The sequence below is a fragment of the Xyrauchen texanus genome, chromosome 2, assembly GCF_025860055.1.
Source record: "Xyrauchen texanus isolate HMW12.3.18 chromosome 2, RBS_HiC_50CHRs, whole genome shotgun sequence".
NCBI lineage: Eukaryota > Metazoa > Chordata > Actinopteri > Cypriniformes > Catostomidae > Xyrauchen > Xyrauchen texanus.
The window spans coordinates 37,316,518-37,329,061 of NC_068277.1; positions in this window are offsets into that span (position 1 = coordinate 37,316,518).

Here is a 12,544-nt window from a genome sequence, read left to right on the forward strand (position 1 = left end):
GCAGCAACCTTCCATTGTCCATTCTCAAACTACTTATATATATATATATATATATATATATATATATGTATGTATATATCTGAATATTTTGCTAAAAAATTTTAATATACTGTTTCTATACATATAATTAACTATTTTAAATTAATAGTTATATATTTTTCATTGGATTGTTGTTTGCCCTCTTGAAACACGGTAGGTATAATTGTGCCTTGGTCTTTTTGTCCGATATTCAAATACAAATATTTTTGTTTAAAATGAAAGTTTGTAATGGCTTGTAATTTGTAATGATTCACCTCAGGCTGGTTTATTTTATTCATGGCTTACAACTCTTTTATGAAGGATTTATGAAATGCCTACGGAAGAATTTATAGAAAAAATACTTCCGGAACTGTTCCTCCTGTTATATCTTATATGGTGGTCTTGGTCATCGTTAGATTATTTTTGAACTCCTATCTGTCACAGCAACAGCACTTTGGTAATTAAAAACAGCCGTTTGCGAAGTAAATATCCACCAATAGCTGCTGCGGGTCAATTGTGTCTAATAGAGAATGGGCAACTATAGGGACCCGGCCAAGATGACGACTGGTACGTACGGTTTGTTCAGTAGCAAGAAACTTTTCACTTGTTTACACACAAAAACAACCTAAATCTTGAGTTTAAAACAATGTAAAATATAAGAGATTCATATGATAACAATCAAGTACGTTAACTAAACACACACGTGTCAAAGAGGGATCTTATTTGTAACTTTGAAATTGATTACATTGTGATTTTGAGGGGTATATTACTTGTCAGAGATGTCTCATAGCCACCAAACTGATATGCAACGTTGCAATGCTATCGTTACGATAATCAAAAGAGAGAGTAATTAATTGAACACCTGTCTCTGCAAAACATTTGCTAAACAGGTTTTTATTATTATCACAGAGGGGTTACCAGGATATCATGTTGGGGGGGGGGGGGGGGCATTTGGCTTGTTTGGGGGGGGCAACATAAACAATTGAAAAAATAGTGCATACCTTTTTCTAAGCCAGGAACCCAGAGATAGGCACAGGGCCCCTATTAGACTATAGGGCTTAAACTGGATTTTTGTTGTGTCAGACCTCACTCATCTGCAAGCGATGGACAAATATGCACAAAACAATCCACTTTTAAATTGTAATTTATCATCAGATGCAGAGGCGTTCCAGCATTGAAGGACATCCGGGGCTTAGACCAGACAATTTTATTTTCACACTAGCAACCACTTCTCTGTAGTCCAAAGCTGGTGAGAGGGTATTCTTTGAGTTCTGCTCTTGCTGGGCCTGTTTCTACAGTTCCTAAATCTTCCACTCTAGTACTATCCTCAACATCCTCTCTCCTCCCTGAATCATCTGTGATGCAAAAGGACAGATACAGCACATAACTTATTGCAAATCAGCTTCAAACAACTAATTCATCAAGTGCTACATATGTCAAATTATAGACCAATACCATTGAAGAAAATGTATTGGGAAGAGCAGATCAGTGGGATTGCCCTAAGATCTGTCATGATTCTTGAATTTTCATGTACATTACCATAAAGTCATCACAAAAGAGTTATATTATAGTGAGTAAAGTGAAGTAAAAAAAATATTGAATATAAATAATTTATATTTTTTGACATAAATAGTCAAAATGATGTATAAGATCCTAAGTTAAAGCAATACACAAATGACTTTAGTCTAAGTTCATTGACACACTATGGCATCGAACTTTATATCATTCTCATCATCTCTATGAGAATAATTCATCTGTCAAAATCCTTTCATTAGGATCATTGAGATAAACAATGTTTCACTTTTAACTTTCTCTAAAGTAAAGTGACTTATTAATTGTTACCAGTTTCCATGCCTGATTCTGGCACAGCTGCTGCTGCTGCTCCTCAGTCTGTTGCTCATCTTTGCTACACTCTACAAAACCATTTAATCAAATCAAAGTGTATATTTCCTACAAACTAATATCACAAAACAAGTCACACATACATTTTATGTTAATGCTTATTGGTTATCCTTAGCGAAAACAACACCTGATAAACAAGAAAAGTACGCTCCGAACGGGGCTCAAACCGTGGTCTCAGGTGTGAGAGGCAATTGCGTTAACTCGGAGCTACCAAGCTGTATCAAGAAGGTTAGAGGGTACCACTCTTGAGGTTTAGCCTACTATGATTGAAAGCCAGCTAGATGATGATTTTCAGACTTTAAGGACAAAAACAAATGTGAATTCTTACCCACTGACTTCTTTCAGAAAAATCCCCAAAGCCTCATTTGCTTAATTTTTGCTGTCTTTCCTGCTAATTGCCGTTAACTCGCCACTAAGTAACGTTAGTTGATGTCAACAACTGTGCAAGCTCCTCCCCTACCTGCTGCATATTCAACAGAGAGGAAGAAACGGAGTCGCCCATAGGCTACCGACAGCAAAGGAACTTATTCTATAGGCTAGATTATGCCTATGTCTATTTTTACAGGCTGTATGCAGTATGTGCAAAGCCAAAGCACAATGAAATAAGGCAACTTATGATTTCGGGGGTTTACATAGGCTTTTGTCCGGTTTCATATTTGTCAGTCAACTATTCAAAATACATTCGGGACTACACTCAAAACAACAGATGGACAGATTATATCTCAAATTCTCAGGGGAGGCAGAGCTTATCCTAGGGGAGGCACTGCCTCCCCCAGCCTCCCCCTAGACACGCCCCTGTATTATCATTTAATGTAAGAACGTGTTAATGGGTAATATTTAATAAAAGTGAATGTTTGTAAACCTCCCTGCCCTGGGCGCCAACATATTTGCGTGACGTAACACCTGCATATCGTCGAAATGGGAGTTGAAGATTTCTGCTCCAGTCTGACATTAAGTGTCATTCCGTTAAACTTTCCCTAGTGTAAGGTGGAAATTCCAACCTGTTGAATGGAACGCATCATGAATCATCACAGCAACAACAATACGGAGCATTGCGGCTTTCCTACAGGAGTGAACACTTGGGAGACACGCTCACATACACACACACACACACACACACACACACATACACACACATCTGATATGGCTGTTTTTGGTGGTAGAAAGTGTGGATAATGTTATTATATTAGGAAACATTTATGGTAATAATGATTATTTGAATAATAGGCCGTTATTACAGGGATTTCAGAATTTCTACAAATATTTGGTAATGCTAAATTAACCCAAGGAGGAGATTGGAACACTATTAATGACCCTACAGTAGATTGTTTACCTTTACGAGTCGTTAGTCAAATCCAATGATGAATGGAGACACCGGAACCATGATAAATTACAATTCACCTGGAGTCATAAGGATGGATCCAAGCAATCTAGGATTGATATTTGTTTGCTTTCACAAGATCTTGGGGAACAAGTTCAAAACTTTGACATTATACCCTCTGTGCTTAGTGACCATCGAATAATTTATTAAGTAGTTAACCTGGGGGACTTGGGAAATAGAAGATCTGGCTTTAATTACTGGAAATTAAATTATGCACTTTTTGAAAATCATCATCTTAAAAACAATGATAAACTTATATAAATAGTTGTTATAGTAAAGCCAAAGTCTCTAACCGATATGGAAAACATTTGGGAAATTAGAAAATATGAAATAAAAAAACTAGCTATTAGAAGGGGAAAGGAGATATAGCTAAAGCTAGGACAGAAAAGGGGGAAAGTATAATACCAAACATAATATTTATGAAAAGCAAAATCTATGTGATAGGACTAAACATCTATTAACCAAATTACAATTGGAGTTAGTTAATATTTATGAACATAAAGCAAAAAGGGCATTTATAAGATCAATAAGAAAATGGTTGGAGGAGGGGGAACAAATTCCACAAAAAAAATGTATCTACGTAGGGAAGAGAAATGCTGAGCATTCCTATATAAAGAAAGGTCATATTTATAACTCTCTCACAACAGATCCTAAACATATCGCTAACTGTATTGCAAACTTTTATGGAAAATGATATACAGTATAAAAAGAAGGTTCTTTGTTTCTAGATGCAACATTTACTGATGTGGAATCTAAAAATATATGTGATCAAGACATTGGAAGAAATATGTAAATGTATTGAAAGATTTAAAAAAAAAAATAATAATAATTACCTGGCAATGACGGGCTAATGTGGATTTTATTAGAGATTCCAAGAGGATGTTTCAGAATTTCTTCTCTTTGTATTTAAAGAAATATTGGAACAGGAGAAACTTCTTCCAACTCTTTAATCAATAACATTATCAAATTCCATCCATCCATCGTCAACCGCTTATCCTGTGTACAGGGGGCTGGAGCCTATCCCAGCTAACATTGGGCGAAAGGCGGGGGACACCCTGGACAGGTCGCCAGTCCATCGCAGGGCCATTATCAAATTACTTTATTTAATTTTTGCAGAAAACTTTACATTAATATTAGATAAAATTATAGACAATCAGGTTTTCGTGGAAGATAACCTGTAATAAAATTTGATTGATCTTTAATAGACTACAACTTTCTATTTAATGATAATAGCTATATCCTTTTTATAGATTACTATTAAGCATTTGATACTATAGACCATACACATCTACTTAAAATTTAGAGATTCTTTGGCTTTGGTAATACATTTATCGTGCAATTCAAACACTATATTTGTAATAGCTCTATTAAATTACCCACTGGGACACCTCTGGATTTAATATAAGCAGAAGAGTGATCTAATATCTCCTTTATTATTCTTGATGGTCATGCACGTAATGTGTCTCCATATTAAAGTTAATACATTTCAATGCATTCAGATATTTGATCATGAAATGATATGTTCCCCATTGGCAGATGTTACAGCTATATTTCTAAAAAAGATTAAAAGGTATTAAATTTGGCTCTTGTGCGTCTCAATGAATTTTCTTTAGTATTAAGAAATGTGAATTATTTGCTCTCCAAGACTGATCATTTGTCAGAACTCTATGGTCTCTTTACCAAATCTCTTATTTGGGTATTAAAATTGGTAAAAATCAGAATGAAAGAATGCATTTAAATGACTCCCCATTATTAAACAATATAAAAAAGTGTAATTCCTGGTTAATGAGGGATTTGTCCATAAATGGGAGAGTATTACTATCAAAGCAGAAGGTTTATCAAGACTGATTTATACAGCAATGGCCATAGATGTTCCAAAATCCCTAATTAATCAGGTAAAGAAAAACTTTAATTTTATTTGGAGCAATATTCCTTCCCCATAACCATTAAAGACTTTATGACTGTGATTGATGCTTTGCCATTTGAACTTACTGAACTATTAAAATATAACATTGTTTCAAGACCAAATGTTGATTTCAGTGTTATGTTGGAAGGAATAATTATTACAGATAAAAAAAAAAAAAATCTCATTATGTTCAGTGGCACATGCCACTCAATTTAGAGGCATGTCTGCTTGGCTGGCTCCAGGAACTAAAATAACAGACAGCTTTGTGCCAATAACAACCAGACATGCCACAAACAAACGGACATGACTCTAAATTCAGCGGCATGTCTTGTGTAAAAGTTGAATTAGTCCATCTTTAAAGCTTGACTATTGACAAGTGGAGAGAGCAATTAGATGATGGTCAATACTGCCTTCTTTGTATATGCTTGTGTTTCGTCTGATTTAATCAATCATAAGCCATTAGAACTATGGCTGGATAGTGGCGTGTGTCAAGGTTTCTGTTCTAGACCAAGACCTAAACCCATGCTTTGCACTTAAAAAATATTCCAGGTTCAATACAAGTTAAGCTCAATAAACACACCCCCTCTTTTCATTAAAAACTATTTATTATTTATTTATTATATGTATGGGTTCAATGGAAGTGAATGGGGCCAGTACATAAACATACTCACTGTTTCAAAAGCATAGCCACAGGATGTAAATAATGTGTGTATTAGCATGATTTTAGCACGGTAAAATCAGTTACTAAACATTTATGTGTAAAGTTATATCCAATCGTACAACTGTGTTGCCATGACAATGCAATATCAACAAACACTAAAACGACAATAAAAACTGTGATTTTTTTATGGTTTTATGATTTTAACTTTACAGCTCAAATAAAACAAAAATCAATGTAAGTGCTTTTATTTACTGATAAGCTTTTCATTTCTGCATTTACTCCCCCAAGTGGCCACACTCACTTTTATTGTAACCTTGATTTTTCCTTTTTTCTAAAGAAAAGGAGGGATGAGTCAAAATACTTTGTGGTAATCAACATTATGTCAAAAATGCAGTCGATTGAGTTTAACTTGTTTTGAACCTGAATATTCAATTAAACCCACCTATCAGAGGTGTAGACTTGGTCTTACTCTCTGTAACCCCAGCAGAATAACCGTGCAGCATAATTGTTACAATTGTTGTTGATCTGAAAAAGAAAACTGCTACCTATAATTGATATTGAAAGTTAATTAATACTCACCTGCTTTTACATGCAATAGAATGTGCAAAGACTGAACTATAGCTATATACAGCATACATTTTAAACTCAATTGTAACACCTCAGTATTTTACACTTACCACAAAATGAAGTGGTCTCCAGCAGCTCAGGGTTTTTAACAACATTTAACATCACCATTGAGAAAAAAGACCCCATATTTTATAGATTTAAAATCAAAGACAGGTATTACATATTTCAAAGTTAACCTGTGTTTTGAATCGTCTGAATCCTAACATAACCAAACATGAAGGTCATCCCAGATTTTTTTATTTTATTTGACCGAGTAAAATAAATGTTCCAATGACTCTATGTCTGCTTCACAGAAGGTGCACTGATTGCAGTCCATATTAAATCTATGTCTAAGGAACTCATTACAAGGATATGTCATTAACCATTTTAAACTGAACCTCTTTAGCCTTAAAGAAATAAAGAAACCTTGTTATAATTTGAATCACTTTCACTTTCAAAAACAAGCGGTCTCTTTCTGACATGTAAAGGGAAGGTCTGTGCAATTACAAATGTTCTTAATACCTTACTCTCCTCGATAAAATTTCAACCAGAAATGATTAAAGTACTCAGTCTTGGAATCACAGGTGAATAACACAATGCACATTTAACCAATTGAGACAAGCCCGCAGGAATAGCTTTTAATAAAGACATATACAATCTCTTAGTACACGTGATATTGTGTTTACCACAAAAATCATCATAACTGAGAAAATTCCCTTCCCCATCCATAATGTGTACAATAGACCAGACACCTTTATCCATCCAATCATGAAAAAACACAGATTTTCTATTAATGAGGATACACCTATTATTCCACAAACAGCAACTATGTGGGGAAAAATTGTGTTTGTATAACATCTTCCAATATAATAATACCTGACTATGGAAAGACGGCCGTTTGCATTTTAATTTTGAAGGCTCAAAGTCACACCTCAAAAAGAAATCAAGGCCCCCAAAAGATTCAAAGATTTTTGAAGAAAAACAAGACCAAACTGATTGATCAAATTAAAGTTTGGAGCCACTTTGATCACAATTTGAGAGTCCCATTCATGACATCAAAATCAATCATATTCAACCCACCCTCACTGATTGGCTTCACTAAATCTCCCTTTCTTATATAATGGTGTTTGTTTTTCCAAATAAAGTTATACTGAAGTTGGTTAATATCTTTTGTCCACCTGTTAGAGATACTTAGAGTATGCTGGATAAATTAGCCTAGAAAGAGCTTCGGTTTTCTGTATGAGAATTCTACCAAAAATAGAAATATCCCTTTGTAACCACAAGTTTAAAAGGTTTTGACTTTTTTTCATATTGTTGACCAGATTCAGTTTTTCTCTATTTTTAGTATCTTTTGTAATAACAATTCCCAAATATTTTACTTATGGAATATTGAACAAATGAGACTCTGTATGATCATGAATTGTGATCTGCTCACACTTTGTTTAATTCAATCCTAAACCTGAAGCTTTTGAAAAATGAGACGGTTAATGGCCACTGGAATCTGCTCTGCATTACTAAGAAACAAAGTAGTATTGTCTGCCAATTGACTTATTAATACCTGATTACCTAAAACATTCAAGGGCTTGATCTCTTTACTAATTAACATAAATTGCCAACAGTTCAACTACTAAGATAAATAAATATGGACTTGTCGGATCCCCCTGTCTAATACCCCTAAAACGCTTAGAAGTCCCAGATGAAAGTGAAACTGGACTATTTATGTCTTTATACAACATCTCTATTATATTAATACATTTGTTTCCAAAACCAAAAAGCTCCAGTGCATGTAAAATGAATGTATGTCATCCTTAATCAGATGTCTATAATCAGTTAAATCCAAAACAAGTCTAATATTGTTGTGTATCAACCTGCCTTTAATAAAACCAGATTGAGTTTCACTTATAACTTGACTTAAGTAAAATTGTAATCTGTTTGCAAACAGACGAGATAATTTTTTAATCAACATCAGGGTAATCGGTCGGAGGTTATCAATAATTCTCTTGTCTTTACCTGACTTTGGTATAAGAATAATCAACCCCTGTTTCATGAAGTAGAGATTTAAGTTCCAAACATTCCTTTAAAGCTTCAAACAGCAGACCCTTTATATCCTCCCAAAAGAATTTATAAAAATGTGATCCTGACCTGGAGATTTTCCTAAAGCCATATCTTTAATAGCAGAATCAAGTTCCTCCATTCTTAGATCTACTTCACAACTTTCTCTAAATTCCACATCAATCTGTGGACAACATCTTTTATCTTTTCAAGAAATGAATTCCTATTTTTTTCAGAATAAGATGATGAATAAATATTGCTATAAAATGTATATATTTCCTCAGATGGGGTCTGAGATGACCTCATCTATGCTCTGCATTGTTTTCCTGTCTCCTCTTTTCTAAACGACAAAAATAAGCTGTATTCTTCTCCTCTTCTTCTATCCATTTTGCATGAGATGTTACAAAAGCTCCCTGTGTTTTCATTAAATAAAAATGATCAAGTTTAGCTTGAAGATACTTTATCATCTTCTGGTGACATCTCCTTAGTATTACAGCAGACATTCATTTCCTGTATTAAGTTTAATTCCATCTGCTTCTGTTTTCTACTTTTTCATTTAGCAGACTCAATTGAAATTACTCTTGCTTTGAATTTAAAGTGCTCCCACTTCCTCCCATTAGGTGATGTCATCCTTAATCTCAACAAACAAATTTCTTATTTCCTTGCAATCATCTTTATCCCTTAAAAGGTCTGCATTAAACTTCCAATAGTCTTTTCTAGGGTTATTTCTTATTGCTGAAGTCAAGATTAATGAAATAAAACAGTGATCTTTCAATGGTGCACAGGAAATTGAAACATCAGTGATATCTTCAGAGAATCTGTCAGTAATAAGCCAAAAATCTATCCGTGATTTAGAGGGTCCATTAGGCCTGACCCATGAAAACTGACTGAGATTAGGATACTTCACTCTCCAAATATCTTTAAGGGAATTTGTCCTGCAGAACTCCTGAATAATGTTATTAAAAGGGTGATTAGTATAACTAGAAGGATATCTATCCAGCTATTCATCAGGTGCCAAATTAAAATCACCTCCAATTATTATTATTTTTAATTAAATTTAGTTTTAAAAAGTGTGATAACATCAGTAATATTTGAAAATAAAATCTTGTTTTGTATTATAGCCATAAACATTAACTAAAAGAAGAAAAATACCTTCAATATTAACCACCACAGCAAGCCAATGCCCATTAAGATCACCCTGAAAGTCACAACATTCCCAGGACAGTTGTTAAGGCATATGGCGACACCTGCTGACCGATTGGAGCCATGACTAAACAAAATTATATCTTCCCACTGCGTTTTCCAAAAAGCAGCGTCCTCTTCCTATGGAATGATATTCCGGACATTATTCAAAAGGAATTGCAAATTTGTGGACGCATAAAATGTGACATAATCCAAACGCAATTGCAAATCGCGAATTACCGATTGCATTTTCGTTTAACGAACGCACAGTGACTGCCAGATTTCAAATGGAAAAGCAAAGTCAGTTTGCAACTGTGTTTCCCATATCTTACGAGTTTTGGCCCTGTCATATTTAAATAGCAATTTCAATAACCACGTCTGCTTTTTCACTTTCTCAGCGTCGCGTATGTAGCCAGCCAAAAGTCAAATGGAATACTAATTCCCTTAGTATTTCCATTTCCGATGCCTTACACAGAAACCTGTCAATCAGGGTCAAGGGTTGGATTATGCTATGGAGCGTGTTTGTCTTGGGAAGTGACGTCACTCACAGTCGACGGTCAAGAGGTGATGCCCTGAACAGACACCGGTTTATCAAATCAAATCAAATCAAATCACTTTATTGTCACACTAACATGTACACAAGTGCAACAGTAGGTGAAATTCTTGTGTGCAGTTCTGAGCAACATAGCAGTCATGACAGTGACGAGACATATACCAATTACAGTAAACAACATACTTACACAAAACAATTTACAAATCAAATGTACACATACTTACACAACACAATAATTATATACAATGTACAGTAAACAATACACACAATATACAATACAATAAGTAGGAGTATATGAAATATATATATATATATGAAGTAGTATATTGAGGAGAATATGTTGACAGTCCAGTGTGAGATTATAGATGAATAAAGTGCAGTGCTAATTATTGATCCTGATAGACTGTGAGTGATGTCACTTCCCAAGACAAACACGCCCCATAGCATAATCCCACCCTTGACCCTGATTGACAGGTTTCTGTGTACGGCATCGGAAATGGAAATTCTAAGGGAATTAGTATTCCATTTGAGTTTTGGCTGGCTACAAACACGACGCTGAGAAAGTGAAAAAGCAGACGTGGTTATTGAAATTGCTATTTAAATATGACAGGGCCAAAACTCGTAAGATATGAGAAACACAGTTGCAAACGGACTTTGCTTTTCCATTTGAAATCTGGCAGTCACTGTGCGTTCGCTTAAACGAAAATGCAAACCGTAATGCGCGATTTGCAATTGCGTTTGGATTATGTCAAATTTTATGCGTCCACAAATTGAAAACGCAATTGCAAATACAATTTGCAATTCCTTTTGAATAATGTCCGGAATATCATTCCATACTCTTCAGTGGAGTCATTCTCTTGCAAAAAATAAAGTGTGACGTCATTACGAGGTGAACCATTGGTAGCTTCTTCAATGAATACCTTAATCACACCTTCAAAGTTAACTGGATTAAGCAATTTATTAAAAAACCAACTTCTATCTGGAATATTATACCTCACTTTATCTTTTCACAAGTTGGTGGTCTTCCATTCCTTTTGCTTTGTGACTACAGAATTGCTAAACTTCCTTTAAAACTATCTAATTTTCACAAACAGATGCTTCTTTCCTGGAATTTAATCTATAAACACAATTTCTCCCCAAACAGGTGTTTTATCTGGAATAATAAGTACATTTTGTATAAATCTAAATCTTTATTTCTTATGAACTGGTTTTGTAATGATATAGTTTTTGTTAGCCAACTGTTTAACCATGAAGGTCTTATGTTGACCTATTCTGAATTTCTTTCTAAATATAATATTCCAGTTACTCCTAAAGATTTTGCTGTGGTTATGGATGCTGTTCCCTCTGGTCTAAAAATGCTTCTTAAAAATACCTGCCCTTTGCTATCTCCATACTCATTGGATCCTGCTAATACTGAAGTTGGCCGTATCTGTTTTTCTCTTTCCTATATTAAAAATAAGAATCATTGTGTACGGGCTTTGTTTCAAAGGGATATTGTCTCCAGACCTGCTGTTATATCATTTTGGAATGGTTGTGCTGATAATCTGATATGGAATAAAATCTGGAAACTTCCTCATAAATATTTAGTCACAAACAAAATCAAAGAAATTTCCTTAAACTAATTCATAAATATTACCCATGTAATCATTATCTTGTGAACAGATTTAATTGTGATATTGATACATCTTGTACATTTTGTGATTTACATGATGAAACATCTTATCATTTATTTTGGAGTTGTCCTCATTCAGTTTGTTTTTGGTCAGATTTCTGCTCCTTTATTAAGGCTCATATCATGCCCAGCTTTCAACTCTGCTTTAAAAATGTGTTATTTGGTTTTTTCCTTTATGACCAATCTTGTCATAAGGAATACTACTTAATTAATCTGCTTCTTCTGTTAGCTAAATTTAGTATTCATAAATGTAAATGTGGAGGAAACAAGCCTTTGTTTTTAATTTTGAGAGCAGAAATTCAACAATACCTAAAAACAATACTGGGTTTGAAAAATAAGAAAGCTGCAAAGTGCGTATCTATATGTAAGCATTTTCACATTTTTGTTTAACTTTTAAGTTTGTCACTGCTTTGTTTGTCTTTTTATGTTTGTTTATTCATTGTACCCCTGACTGAAATTGTAATTCTTAAAATTCAATAAAAAATAAATAAATAAATAAAATAAATAAATAAAATAAAATTCTTCAATGACTACAGCGGCGGCTTTAGGAAAGCACGCGTTCCTCCCTTGCCGTAGATGGCGCTACTTCACCAAATGCGAATAAAGTTTTT